The sequence below is a fragment of the Rhodnius prolixus genome, unplaced genomic scaffold (genome assembly GCF_049639745.1).
Source record: "Rhodnius prolixus isolate KJV_2025 unplaced genomic scaffold, Rpr scaffold_3, whole genome shotgun sequence".
Taxonomy (NCBI): domain Eukaryota; kingdom Metazoa; phylum Arthropoda; class Insecta; order Hemiptera; family Reduviidae; genus Rhodnius; species Rhodnius prolixus.
The window spans coordinates 30,089,645-30,106,042 of NW_027411603.1; positions in this window are offsets into that span (position 1 = coordinate 30,089,645).

The following is a 16,398-nucleotide window of genomic DNA, read 5'->3' on the forward strand; positions in this document are numbered from 1 at the left end:
CCGCTGATGGACAGTGTTGTCTGTAACGAGAGAACACCGTCCGGAGGCCGACAGTGCACTGGAAAAAGCTCCGGGCGCCAATAACCTTAGATGTTGACGCGCCTTAAATCATTAAAATAATAATTTTTTTTTTTTTTTTTTTTTTTTTTTTTTTTTTTTTTTTTTTTTTTTTTTTTTTTGAGGGGTGAAATGCGTTTACGCACGCAGAGACCCTGCTGTGCCGGACTCCCAAAATAGACTACCGGCTAAAACACCCCCCCGCTGCTAGGCCTAGCCTGGATTCACTGGCGACCAGCATTACTTCAGAGCTAGGCCTCTGTCTTTACTCATTGGAGTATTTCCCTCGGTGTTACCCTACTTGGCAGTCGTCCAGGTCCTGCTTCTTCTGCTGAAAAAGGTCCCTGGCGTACCTAGCTGCAGTCTGCCAGTTGGCCTCACTGGCCAGCATAGCTTCGACTATAGTGTCTGGAGTTGTAAGGGTTGTATCATCTAATAATTCTAAAAAAAATATAATGAAATGTTAATGCAGTAAAATGACTTAAATGATTTCAATGATGTACATATTAATGAAATGATTTGTGTACCTTTTGGCGTTTAATCAACCCTTATACTTAACTTTTTTAACTGTAAGTTTTTGTTAAAGAGATTTTTAGTAAATTATGTTTGCTAGCTAATTTAGTAGTTTGACGTTAGGCCCGACTGAAAAATATAGGCATTACTTTAATATTTTTTATTTTATTTTCTGTTTCTGATATTAATATACTGGCGCCACAGTAGCCGAACGTTTAGAGGCGAGACCTGCAAAGCTAATACGTATTGTGGTATTGGATTCGATTCCCGGTCTTAGGCCTTGGATTTCGTTTAATGGTTAATAAAAGAAATTTACAATAAAGTATGTTTGCTAGTCGCCTCCGTACACGACACCTAGTTGGTAGTTGGACGTCAAGCCCCGCCTGAAAAAATAGTCAATTACTTTACTTTTTACTATACGCCAGTGAAGTATGGGCTCCATTGTACTGCTCGAAAATTAATGTAATCATCATTCAATTTTTTAAATCTTTGTTCTTCTGGCAGCGTAATACGCCCAATTACCTGGTACGCTTGGAAACCGGTATTGATCACATTGAATATGAAGTCATTAAGAGAATGTTAAACTGGTGGTCCCCAGGATTGTTCAGATGGATGACAAAAGATTGCCAAAGATATGTATGAAGAGGTTAATTTCTTTAGATCGCAACCCTAGAAATAATTTCAAGTACAATTGGTACTCCCAGTTGAAATATAATTTGACTCGTTTTGGTGCTCAACATTTTCTTGAACCTGGTAGTAACTCCTTTTTGATTAAAGAAATTTCTAATGTTTTGGAAGAAGTCAGAAATCATAATCTCTTAGTTACATCCTTTATATAGGAAAGTCAGTAACTTGGGTAAAAGAGAGTGGTATTTAGAATACAGAGGTAGTATTTTAAAGCAAAGGATTGTAAGGGCATCCTGATAACTGTCGTGTGATCTATAAAGGCAGTCTTTACAGATTTAATGTGGACAATGACTGTATCTGCTGAAATTTAGGTGGCCCAGACACTTTATATCATTTTCTGTTGGTATGCCCATCATTTAGATCTGCCAGGAACGAATATTTAGCAGAATTTATTAAAGTTGAGCACGATAACGAGGAAAATTTACATAGTTTATTAATTATTAACAGTCTCAATAAATTTAATAACTTGTACTACTTTGTGGTATCCGCATTAAAAATTAGAAAATTTATTATAAATATTGAAAATTAAAGAGCAGTTTGTTATTTTTCTTTATACATTTTAGTTCTATTAGTTGTCTTTTATTTTGTTATCTTATATAAGTAACAATATACGTATTTTTAGTTTTCAGTTCAATTTAATGATATGTAATTACATTGTATTTTAATTTGTTCCAATACTCCATTTGTATAGGGCAGTGATGGCGAACCTATGTCCCGCGGGTCAGACACTCGCCCGCGCAAGCTTTTTCACTGACCCACAATTGCTAGGCAACCATTTGTTTATTTACGCGGGTTGATTTAGATTTTCTAATTGGGTGGATAATTTATATTCTATCTGTATTTTTTTCAATCACGCATTGACACAAAAGCAATTTAAATGCTATCTACAACCTTTACTTTGATCATTACAGTTCTAAAACGCAAATTACTACAAATACTTTAGTAGTATTTGAAATAAAGCAAAAGTGTTTACAAAATATCAAATAAAATGTATAATTTTACTCATATTTTGTTAGTTAAAAAAATCGACAACCCAAAGCAAATAACCATATTTAGATTTTTCTTTAGCTAAAACACACTTTTGTTCAGTTATGTTTATAAAAAGAGACCATTCCATAGCACTTGTTTCGTCCCGTTTTACACGTTAAGTCAACTGAATTTTAAAGATGTTCAGTTTGAAAATATTCAGTTTAAAATTTTTAAACTTAACTCTTGTGCAAATGGGCCTTAGTGACCCAAGAGCTAGTCCAATTAGGTGTTGTAGACGGAGGCGACTAGCAAAAATACTTTACTGTAAATTTCTCATATTAACCATTAAATAAAATCCAAGGCCTAAAGACCGGGAATCGAACCTAGTACCACAATGCATATTAGCTTTGCAGGTGCATCATACAATATTATATCTCCTTAACAAAAACTTACCGTTTTAAAAGTTAAGTATAAGGGTTGATTAAACGCCAAAAGGTACCCAAATCAGCTAATAACCAACATTTCATTCATTCTTCAGCTAGTAATTTCAGCCATTTAGAAACAAACGAAAAAGCAAGTGTTTAATGGAATTATTATAACAATAATTGATATCATTTAAGTAATTTTACTGCATTAACTTTTCATTAATATTTTTTAGAATTTATTAGACCCTTATTCTCATTTTCATTACTCATTTTCAGTAACTTATTTCTCAAAATCTATTTAATCTATGTTGTTGCAAAAAATCACAGTTATAAAGTAGGATTTTCCCTATATTGACGTGAATACGTCCTTAATTTTGCTACCATATGGAGGCAATCCAAAAAACCTAATGATAACAAAATCGGGGGATACAGTTTGGCATTATAGTTTCGAATCTACCGTCTACATCCAAAATTAAATTAGATCACTGGATAGCTAAAGGATCAAAGAATTCATTACGATAAGCGAGGACTGTGACGCATCGCGCGCGGTCGAGGGGGAAGCGCCGCCATTTTGAGATCATTTTGCTGCGTATCGAGATTTGCAATTAAGGGGCCGTACTTAAATTACGTAACGAACGCAAGGGGGGAGGGGGGTAAGGCTCGATTGTTACCATTCGTTATGGTTCGGGGGAGGGGTTTTTTTAATGCTTGTTCGTAATTTTTCCAATTGAATCTATAATTTTTTGGTCATTAATGGAAAAATACTAACGATATTTTTCGCGCCAAATTCTACTATAGCCAACCTTCATACTAAGTGATAATGTAATTAAATAAGTAATAAATAAAAAATATATGTTTGATTTTAATTAAATACTATGCAATGACGATATTCCATAACAAAAAATTACGTACATTTGGCTAGGGGGGGAGGGGAGGTTGACATTTTGTTACGATCTGTTACATCGGGGGGGGAGGGATTAAAAAGCTCTTTAAATTGCGTTACGTAATTTAAGTACGGCCCCTAATATAACTTTTGACTCGGAGAAGCTAAGATGTTCGTTTAAGTTTTAATCGTCAGCTGTCGTCACAATCTATCGATTGTATATAAAACATTAGTGTAAAATAGTGACAGTGAATATAATAAGGTATTAGAATAAAAAAATATTATCAAAAATATATAATGTCGGCCTATACGCGTCGAAAAGCCAAAACCAAATACAGAGATCGTATACGGTTGGAAAGGGCTTCTCACGAACAATCGAATGGTAATAATAAAACACCATATGACCGAGTCAAGCTGATGTGACATCAGTTTATGTAATTGTTTCCTTGATTTCATCCTAAATACATAAATAAAAATATTTTATATAAAAAATATAACCCGTTACGTAAACGTATTCACGTACAACACACGGCCGTATCCATGACACAGTCACAGTATTTTTTTGAATTTATTAGATGTCACACTCCCTTATTCTCATTTTCATTGCTCATTTTCGGCAACTTTTTTCTCGAAATCTATTAAATCTGGGTTGTTACAAAAAAAAAAAAAAAAAAAATTAGAGTTATAAAGGAGGGTTTGTCCTTTATTTTAAAGAAAATTTGGGAATTTTATCTTTTATAGAAAAAGAGAAAAAAATTGTCAAAGTTGGGTGTTTTTCAACGTTACGCTTTTTCGTGCAGTTTTTGACGATCAACCCTTATACAACTGTCCTACCGGACAGTTTTAATTCAACCAATTTACTTATATGATCTGATCGTACAGATTTTAAATGAAAGTAAAGTTGATTTTATTATTTTCAAAATCGTAAACATAATAATTACTAAACTGCAGTTAGTTTTGATATAAGTCCAAGCCAGTAGTCTATCTAAACTAAGGCTAGCAAAGTAACTATAGTTCTGAAAATATAACTTAACTAAATTACTCCTATTTCCCGTTGTAATGAGCTGTCAGTTTTTAGACAAGGTGGGGGAAAGGCACCGGGGAGATTTTGTATTCACAGAAATGTGTAAAAAGTTATTTTAATTTAAGTTATTTTTAAAATTTATTCTTGTCTTTTTCTAAACTGCTGCGAGATTTTACTCACAGCTCTGGTAATTTTTATATGAGTTTCAAACCAAAAAATACCTTTCCATATTCTCGAAGAGCTCTGGAGCATCAAGTTGCCGACTTAGTATCATTAGAAATTATTGAATGAAGAGCTTACAATTCGCATGTCAAATAAAATAACAGCTTATTCACTTCTGACGCTAAATATTAAACTTTAAGTTCCTAGATTAAACAACTGTTATACAGGGTGTCCCAAGCTATATGGATAACGACTTTTTCTCGGAAACTAAGATAGCTAGAAAAAAACTAAAAAATACGTGTTCCCTTAGTTTTTTGTTAGGAATCCAAATTTACTTTGTAAATTTTTTTTGGTGCTGCCAGAAGCGAGATACAGGCACCAACTTCATTTTTTCAAATGGGAAGGTGCGGTTTTTATTTCAGAAATAGATTCCTCTATTTTTTTAAAGAAAAATTTACATGAACGATTTTTTTCTGTGAGCGATATTTTACAAGTTATGAATGAAAACATGATTCTTATAATAAACGTCAAAATGATAATATTTTAACGGTTTTTTGATTAAATAAGAAGAAAAGTACTATTTTATTATAAATTTTACTCCTCATTAATATTAAAGATCATGCTCGAACTGGCCTACACCATTAGAGATGCATAGACATGCACTTTCCTGCCAATAGCCGCTTACTGCCAAAGAAATAGTTTCGGCTTTAACCGAGTTACAGGTATCTATTATTCTCTGCATTAGTTCATCTACAGATGCAATCCCGGCTTGATTCTGATGCACCTAGATTTAGAAATGCTTTTTGATAGCCCATCAAATTTCCTATCGAGATATCTCTTTACATGCCTGATGGTGTTATATCCATCACGGAGGCTATTCAGTGGCCACCTCTCTCACCGGATTTGACACCTATGGACTATTTCCTTTGGGGATACCTGAAAAACAAGTTGATTATTCATAACGTTTTTCTTTCTTTCCTTATTTCTGCTTATCGAAAAGCATTTCTAAATCTAGGTGCATCAGAATCAAGCCGGAATTGCATCTGTAGATGAACTAAAGCAGAGAATAATAGATACCTGTAACTCGGTTAAAGCCGAAACTATTTCTTTGGCAGTAAGGGGCAATTGGCAGGAAAGTGCATGTCTATGCATCTCTAATGGTGGACGCCATTTCGAGCATGATCTGTAATATTAATGAGGAGTAAAATTTATAATAAAATAGTACTTTTCTTCTTATTTAATCAAAAAACCGTTAAAATATTATCATTTTGAAATTTCTTACAAGAATCATGTTTTCATTCATAACTTCTAAAATATCGCTCACAGAAAAAAACAATTCAAGTAAATTTTTCTTTAAAAAAATAGAGGAATCTATTTCTGAAATAAAAACCGCACCTTCCCATTTGAAAAAATGAAGTTGGTGCCTGTATCTCGCTTCTAGAAGCACCGAAAAAATTTACAAATTAAATTTGTATTTCTAACAAAAAACTAAGGGAACACGTATTTTTTAGTTTTTTTTTCTAGCTATCTTAGTTTCCGAGAAAAAGTCGTTATCCATATAGCTTGGGACACCCTGTATACAGTCGAACCTCCCATAAAGGACACTCTCACTAGCGACCACCTCTATTTACGGACAGTTTTTGAATTTCCCCATTTTATCCCTATACACTATCTATATAAAAGAACCTCCGTCTAACGGACACTCTACATAGCGACCGCGGACATTGATTTTGGGGAACGGATTATATGTTTCACCTCCCATCGACCATCACCTTATTATTATAAATTCGTTTGACGCGGTGATAAAAATAATTATCCCCTCTCAAGTTTTTGTTTTTTTCTAAAGTTTTCTGTGTAAGCTCATACATCTTTTACCATTTTAATCATTTTTCAATATAACTTTGGACGAACAATATTATTTTTTCCGATATATGTCTCTCAAACGATAGTGGTTAACTCTAGAACAGAAAATAAATGTGTTGGAAGATTTTGCAAAAACCAAATCGAGCCATCGTCAACTTGCCGAAAGGTTTGTTCTATTTTTCTAATAATAGATGATAGTATGATGATAATTTTACCATAAATTATTATTATTATGAATAAATGTGATAATTATTATAAAAATTGTTATAAAAATTATTAAATAAGTCAATAATATGTAGTTTTATGATAAATTTTTTGGATAATTAAGAAAAACTTGATGCATATCATATAGCTAAATAATTATGCAATTATGCACGTTTTTAAATCTATTAATAATAAACAATTTTTAAATAGATGTTTGGAAAAAACCCATATTTTTTCATTATGAAACTTGCCTACCTCCGTCTAACGGCCACCTCCAAACAGCGGCCACTTTGCTTTCCCCCGCCAGTGACCGTTATTGAGAGGTTCGACTTTATTATAATACGTTAACCTACATAAAATTTTGAATAATATGACACTTCATCCACGAAAATCGGTTATTGCGACGATGATTTGAAAAGATTGCAAAACCTCCCCTTAGTAGGTGTGAGATCAGAACGTCGCTTTAATTTTAGGTAGGGGAGCCCTATCCCTTTCACCCTACCAAATTTTATCAAAAACGTGCTAATATTTACAGAGTTATTAGCAATAATAATTTTGGCGGGGGTCTCACATACATGGGCTAACTCCTCTCCCATTCAATGTACAGGGTCGAGACCCCCAAAAGGCACATCTACATAAAATTCCGAATCGAATGACACCTCATTCATGAAAATCTGTTCGCGCGTTTAGGCGCTACGTTGTTTACAAAAAAGGTAACAAGAAGAAGAAGAACAAGAACAATTTTTGAAAATGTTGTTTTTGTGCATTTTTCGCATCTTTTTTCTCAAAAACTAATTAATCTATGTTATTACGAAAAAATTACAGTCATAAAGGAGGATTTGCCCTACATTATAAAGAAAATTTGAGAATTTTATGTTTTATAGAAAAAGAGAAAAAAATTGTCAAAGTTGGGTGTTTTTCAACGTTACGCTTTTTCGTGCAGTTTTTGACGATCAACCCTTATACAACTGTCCTAACGGTCAGTTTTAATAATGTAATATGCAATGCCCGTTGTTATATTAATTATAATTAATAAATGAGAACTTCTTAATATAATAATAATAATAAAAATATATAGAAATAATGGTTAACTACCAAGAAAATAAATAGAAAACTTTAGAAAATTCGAATTAGAATAAACGATTGCTATTAAATCAACAATTTCCTTACTTACGAAGATTGACAAAAAATAGGAAAAAATCATTCAGCATATCTAAATGTCCTGACTCCAAGAAACTCAGTAAATTTATTAATTACTCCTTCCCATCAGCGTATGTTGAAACATATTTGTATAAATATTTTTTCCTTAATGTAAAAGTTAGACAAATTGTAATGCTATGAGCTGTGGTACATCGTCAGGTTCATTTTAAGTACACAGCTTTTCAGGAGCGACTAGAATCAAACTGAAATTTATTTCTATCCAGGTAAATACTAGAACTTTATGAGCTACAAGTGCTTGGGCTATCGATCTTAATTTATTAATGTGAATATTAAATCTAAGATAAGATTCACAAGAAAAATAGAATTTACAAATGTTTCTATAGACAGTATTGTAGTTTCATTTCTTTCATTTTTCAGTTGTAGGTAGTATTTTTAGTTAGTTAGTACATATCGTACACTTAGTTACACATTTAGGGAGATCCATTTAAAACGCACCAATCGCTAATTACTTTTTAGGAAAGCGGTATTTCGAAAAAACCCACGAAGTAAACTATATGTTTTTTTTTGTCTAGTTTTCAAAATTGTCCACCCCCGATGCTGTATCTTCTTATTTGGCGGAGTTACGGGCAAAAACCTGATCGGGGTTTCATAAGGACCACTGGTTTTGACAATGATTATGGAAACTACATAAACAATTGTTAAAAATGACGATGACCTCGTTTCGATATCCCTAATATTTGTCGAGATATTTTAGATCAAATTTACAATTTTATCTATTCGCGAACGGTTTCCAATATTAATTTTCCATCCAGAAATACACGTTTTGAAAAGGTCCTCTGTCTGCAAAACATGTTATTTGTGACGCAAAGAACAAATAATAATTGAAGATTTTAAAAAATGTAATGTAACGTAATGTTGTAGGAGAATCAGGATAAATTTGTTTTATCATCAAATAAAAGCAACCATCACATCAATTTAATGTACCCAGTATGCAAGACTTCTTGACCTAATGATTACGGTAAGAATATCTTGCCAGGGTGTTGGTCTAGTGATAAAGAGCGTGGCTTTGTAAGTGGGAGATCCCCAAATCAAATCCCACGTATGACTACATTTTATTAAAAAAAGTATTATGAAGTATTAAGTATTATGAATGACTGCATAGGCGGGATTTGAACTGTCATCATTGTCAAATCCAGTGGTCCTTATGAAACCCCGATCAGGTTTTTGCCCGTAACTCCGCCAAAAATGAAGCTACAGCATCGGGGGTGGACAATTTTGAAAACTAGACCAAAAAAAAAGTATGGTTTACTTCGTGGGTTGTTTCGGAATTCCGCTTTCCTAAAAATTATTAGCGATTGGTGCGTTTTAAATGGATCACCCTGTATATTCTTTGCTATCTTTTGTATATTTGAATTTTAGTTAGTATCTCTCTTATCTTTTCCACATTGAACTTCCATTTTTTTTTTGTGTTTACGGTTTTGTTATTCTTTAAATTAGATAATTAACAGGCCAACCTCCTCTTTATGTCTCTAATTATAACAGGGGTGAATGTAGTAAATAAATAAATAAAAATATACTATATATTATAATACGGTTATGTATTATTATATAATACATCAAAATGTATGCGTTGTTTTCCCGTTAATTAAAAAAGTCTATTTTTAGAAAAATTGTTGTTGATTTTTCCAAGAATGTTCATTATGCGTAAGTACAAAGGCTTCTATATTATTTTTGCTGTACTAAAAATAGAATCCAAGCATTGCCCGTTAGCCAACTCATCCGTTATGTTCACTTGAGAGATTTCCTGGTCTACAAGAAAATATGGGAGTTATAACTGGAACGTTATCAAAGCGTTTTTTTCTCTACAAGGGAACACAACATTACTCTTGACCTGACCTAGAAAAATAAGTCCGACAATTGAATGATTGAATCTTTATTCAAAATATTGGCAATGATATTTAGGTGGAACGCTATTTAAAAACTCTTGAATTTTCGATTAGCTTAGCACGCTAATAATCGATCAATCGATTGCACTAAATTTTTGATAAAATTTTCTAAATAAGTACTGAGATATTTATTGTTAAATACACAAATTTTTAAACCTTGAATATATTTTACTACTTTTATCCTCATTCCAATATGTTTCTTTTTTGTAATTAGAATACATTTCTTGACGTTAATTTTAATTTATGAATTTTAGGGGCGATGCAACGTTCAACCTAAGAGTATATGAAACGCCTGCGTCAGAGACGACTTCTATAGCTGAGTGGATACAGGTGAGGCCCGTAAAGCTAACGTTTGTAGTTGGTGGTACTGGGTTCGAGTCCCGGTTAAGAGGTTTTCAATTTTATTTAATGCTCAATGTAAGTTTATAGTAGAGTAAAAAATAGAAATATCCGTTTTAATATCTCCTGAGTATGAGAAAGTATTTTTTTAAATATACGAGGTCTGTAAATTAAGTAATGAGACTGATTTTTTTATTCAAAAAGAATTACAATTCTATCTTGTCACCTTCAAAATATCTTCCTTCTGAAGCCACACAGCGCTGGAAACGTTTCTTCCACTCCTCATAGCAGTGCTCGAACTCCGATACTAAAATAGCCTTCAGCTGGTCGGTTACAGCCGTTTGAATGTTTTCGACTGTCCCAAAATGAGTTCCCTTGAGGTGATTTTTCAACTTCGGGAAGAGAAAAAAGTCACAAGGACTAAAATCAGGCGAATAAGGAGGCTGAGGAGCCACAGAAATGTTTTTACTGGCCAAAAAACTCGTTTATTGAAATTGCTGTGTAACAAGGAGCATTATCGTGATGCAACACCCACTTGTTCTTGATGTTTGGTCTTACACGAATGACCCTTTTTCGTAGTTTTTCAAGAACCTCTCGGTAAAAGTGTTGATTGACCGTTTGACCTTGAGGTAGAAACTCTTTGTGGACAATTCCGTGGATATTGAAAAAACAAATCAGCATGCATTTGATCTTCGACTTTGCCATCCTTGCTTTTTTTGGGCCTTGGTGAGAGGTTGAAGTGTGCCACTCCATGCTCCTTATTCGCCTGACTTGAGTCCTTGTGACTTTTTTCCCTTCCCGAAGTTGAAAAATCACCTCAAGGGAATTCATTTTGGGACAGTCGAAAACATTTAAACGGCTGTAACCGACCAGCTGAAGGCTATTACTGTATCGGAGTTCGAGCACTGCTATGAGGAGTGGAAGAAACGTCTCCAGCGCTGTGTGGCTTCAGAAGGAAGTTATTTTGAAGGTGACAATATAGAATTGTAATTATTTTTTGAATAAATTTTTTTAAAAAAATCAGTCTCATTACTTAATTTACAGACCTCGTACATAATATGTAGATTTAGATTATTTATAACCAAATAAGTTAAAACAATCTAGTATTTCTGTATGCAGATATTTGAGAGACCCACCGAAAATTGTGGGTTTAAAATACAATATTTTAATAAAATAAAAACAAATGAATGATTAAATAACTGCTGATTAACTTTGAAATCTGAATTCAGCCACACTGAATGATTACTGAAAACCAAAACATGAGAATTATAATTTGCGTTTCAGTTTTCCCTTTATTAATTAACTTTTTTTGTTTCATTTTACTTCCTAATTTGGACACCTTCACACGGAAAAACAATATATTTCTGTGATAAAAGATATCTAATTAGAATGTTCCTTGAAACCCCTTTCACTCTTGTAAAATATTTAAATTAGTATGATTCTTTTTACATTTAAATTATTCTTATTTTCATTTTCAATATCCTAAGTAGCAAATTTTATTCAAAATCAGAAAGACTACTAAGTGTGCAAATCTACACATCTAGATTCTGCTAAATAACTGGGCAAAAAAAAATAAAAGGATTTTTACAATTTTTAAAGGAATAAGGAAAAACTTTTAAAATGGTTACATTAATTTTAATAAACTTTTTGGCTTTGTTTGTTGTTTAATCTTTAAGATAGACTCCAATAATGAAACAAAAGAATTAGGAACAATTGTTTGTTTTAAAAGGTTGTATGGTATTGCAGTTGCATAAACTTCCGTCGAAACAAAGCAAATGGTGCAGTTAATTTCGTTTTGCTTTTCTTACTAAGTGAAGGTGCTGTAATTGTGCCTACTTTGGGTTTAGAGTTTCACCAGCACCAATTTCGGGTTCCCCTAAGAACTCATACTTACATGAAGATTTAGATAAACTATTTCTTGCCCCTACCCGTCAGCCAGTAGTCAGATACTGTGGCGATAGGCTGAGTTGGGTGTCACAGGTCAGATACTTGGGGATGATCCTGGATGCGAAAAAAAGCTTTGTGCCACATGTAAGGGATTTAAGAAGGAAGGCTAGTTCTTTTGTCGGACAATTGAGATCGGTAACGAGGAAAGAATGGGGATTGAAAAGGAAGGTAGTGAGAACCTTATACCGTGGGGTTCTGGTCGCTCAGGTGACCTACTGTGCGTCGGTTTGGGCCCATCGGGTGGGGACCGCGATTGTGAGAATGCATCTTATGGCCGTGCAACGTTCTATTCTGTTGCTCATGGGGCGTTATAGCCGGACCACATCCACGGAGGCTTTGCAGGTGCTCACGGGGTGCTTGCCATTGGACTTGGAGGTGGTTAGGGCCGCGGTGAGATTTGGTTTGCGAAGGGGCATAGAAGTGCATGTCCCCATGTTAAGAGCCTTACGATTGTTGGTGGCTGATATGACCGAAGATTACCGGTTATGGTTTAGGGAAAGAATGTATGGCGAAGTGGAAGAGGAATTGAATCGGGAATGGAGGAATAGGTGGCGAGCGTCAACTAAGGGAAGAACAACCTTTAGTTTCGTCCCCGACGCTGCTGGTGGTAGGCGGCTGGTTTCCACTGAGATGCCATATGCAGTTGCACGATTGGTCACGGGACACGGTATGTTGCGCGCCAAACTGTTCGAAATGGGCTTAGCAACGGACCCATATTGCGCTTGTGGAGACCCAGAGACAGCGGAGCACATTATTATGCAATGCGATCTTTATGATGATTTGCGCTGTATTATGTGGCGGAGGGTGGGATTTCCGTTCTGCGTAGCTGGAGACGTTTTCCCCTTGTTACTGGACAACGCGTCTGCGTATGTGGCTTTCCGCGAATACGCGCAGGCGGCCTTTGAGAGGCGGATGACCTCGGTGGTTGGTAGATGAAGTAGATCTGGTTGGTTGGCTGGAGGCTGTTGTTGGGAGTTTGATTTGGTGCGTGTTTTTCGAGTTTGTGTTGGGTGTGTGCGAGTGTGTGTGTGATTTTATTTGTTTTATTTAATTGTAATTGTGTGATTGTTGTTGATGATTTGTTGTTGATGTTGTGTTGTGTTGTGTTGTGTTGTTGTTGTTGTTGTGATTGTCAGTGCTATTTTACCATCTGTCTAAAATGTAACTAATGTTGAACTAAAATTAAGATTCTAATAGGGCGGCTAAGGCCTACGCCACTGCGACCCCCTTTGGATCTATTGTGGCTCCCCTCACTCTAAAGCTCACCCTCCAGACCCGTCCTTCTAATCAGACTCTTAATTCTGGAGAGCGTCTCTTGGGTAAAGCTCACAGGCACTGGTTTTTCCTCCCAGAGAAGTAACATCCTTAGCCTTAAGAGCCCCTCACACTAACACAACACGTGTAGTGCCGGTTCCTCCTCTTCCTCCTGACAGAACCTTCAAAAACCAGGTCCAGGCGATTCATGTATTTTCTGAGCCTGCAGTGGCCGGTTAATAGGCCTACAATTATCCTTATAGCCCGACGGCCTTGATGGATTATTTCTGCAGTCAGCCTCGGCGAATAGCCCGTTATGAACTCTTTCGCCTGTCTCTGCCCTGTGGTAAAAAGCCACCACCACACCTGAGACCTAGTCTGCACCCATAGTTTAATGGTCGCAGTCTTAAGACACTTGGAGAGTGTCCCGCAGAGCCTTCCCGGGCCAATAAATCTGCCGCTTCGTTTCCCTTATGTCCTGAATGACCAGACACCCACACTATAAAGACCTTATTTTGGTCACTAATTACCTTCAGGGCACCCAGTCAGTCCCAAACCAGCCTTGAGTTGACCTGGTAGGAACTAATAGCTCGTAGAGCAGCCTGACTGTCCGAGAAAGTCACGACCTTAGAATTAGTTAAATGTTGAAGTAAGTTTCTAAAAAGTTAAAGAAAATCGATAGACCCAAAGTTCTTTTTAATGATTAGACTTTACAGTATTTTGTGATTTTTCTGAAAGTGACTGCTACGGTTTTATTCAAATTTATTTGGCAGTAGTATTTATGTAACTTTAGGTAATTACAATTATTCTAGTTAGTAATGTTGGGTAATTAACGAAGTAATGTAACATTTCTGCCATAGTTTTTCTTGCCATATTGAAAACTTGGAAAACTCTATAATTTGAAAAGAGTACTGCAAACTACTTTACAGCAGAGATCATCTCAATTTATATTTAATTAGTAAAACTCAGTTACCATAGTTTAGCACGTTGATTTTATTTCTGCTTGTATGTGGGCGTGAGAAAGCGAGACAATTCTCAGTTTCAAGAAAATAAAACCAACAATATAACTGTGAAAATTACAGGAAGTGAAAGTTGCATAACTTAAACATCAGTCGGATTTACACGCCACGTTTTTACTTTCCCTTTGTGTAATTTATTAATGTAAAAAAAATATAATTTTACCAGTGCCGCATGTGGCACGACTTCAATAATTTAATGATTCATCACGATTTATCACAATCATATCCAAATAGAACTGATTGACTTACAATATAATACTTAACAAAAACATGAATTTGAAATATCAGAATCAACCATGTCACACTTATGTCACAAAAGAAAAATCTTCTAAATTGAGAAATCTGGACCAAAATTTAATGAGCACTTTGGAATCTACTTTATCTGCGAATCGTATTCTAAAAATCTCCCGTTCTATTGATGGAATCTCCGCATAAACATAGACTATTGTAGTACAAATATACCACCTCAATCGCGTTCAATTGCACCATTCTCGCTGCATTTATAAACGAGAAATAAGCTGTCAAAGTTTGCTATCACTACAATTCCTTCATATTTTGAATTGCTGTATCTCCTGTCCTATTGGTGTAATCGCCGCGAAAACATAGTCTCTTGTAGTACAAATCTACCTCCGCCACCGTGCACAATTGCAGTTTTGTAACCACATTTATAAACGAGATATAAGGTGTTAAAGTTTGGAAGCTTAACATTTCCTTCGTATTTCGATTTGCTGTATCTCCTATCCTACTGGTGTAATCGCCACGTAAACATAGTCTATTATAGTACAAATCTACCTTCTCAATCGTGCACAATTGCCCCTTTCTCGCTGCATTTATAAACGAGATATAAGGTTTCAAAGTTTGGTATCTTTACATTTCCTTCATATTTTGAATTACTGAATCTCCTGTCCTATTGGTGTAAACTCCACTTAATCGTGCTCAATTGCATCTTTCTCGCTTCATTTATAAACGAGATATAAGGAGTTAAAATTTGGTAACTTTACATTTCCTTCATAATTCGAATTGCTGTATCACCTGTCCTATTAGTGTAATCGCCACGTAAACACAGTATGTTATAGTACAAATTTACCTCCACAATCGTGCACAATTGCAGATTTCTAGCTGCATTTATAAACGAGATAGGAGGTGTTAAAATTTGGTTATCTTTACATTTCCTTCATAATTTGAATTGCTGTATCTCCTGTCCTATTGGTGTAATCTCCGCGATAACATAGTCTATTATAGTACAAATCTACCACCTCAATCGTGCTCAATTGCAGTTTTCTAGCTGCATTTATAAACGAGATATAAGGTGTTAAAGTTTGGAAGCTTAACATTTCCTTCGTATTTCGATTTGCTGTATCTCCTATCCTACTGGTGTAATCGCCACGTAAACATAGTCTATTATGGTACAAATCTACCTCCTCAATCGTGCTCAATTGCATCTTTCTTGTTTCATTTATAAACGAGATATAAGGTGTTAAAATTTGGTATCTTTACATTTCATTCATATTTCGAATTGCTGTATCTCCTGTCCTATTGGTGTAATCTCCGCGAAAACATAGTCTATTATAGTACAAATCAACCTTCTCAATCGTGAACAACTGCAGTTTTGTAACCACATTTATAAACGAGATATAAGGTGTTAAAGTTTTGTAGCTTTACATTTCCTTCGTATTTTGATTTTCTGTATCTCCTATCCTATTGGTGTAATCGTCACGTAAACATAGTCTGTTATAGTACAAATCTACCTCCTCAATCGTGCTCAATTGCAGTTTTCTAGCTGCATTTATAAACGAGATATAAGGTGTTAAAATTTGGTATCTTTACATTTCATTCATATTTCGAATTGCTGTATCTCCTGTCCTATTGGTGTAATCTCCGCGAAAACATAGTCTACTATAGTACAATTCTACCACCTCAATCGTGCTCAATTGCATCTTTCTTG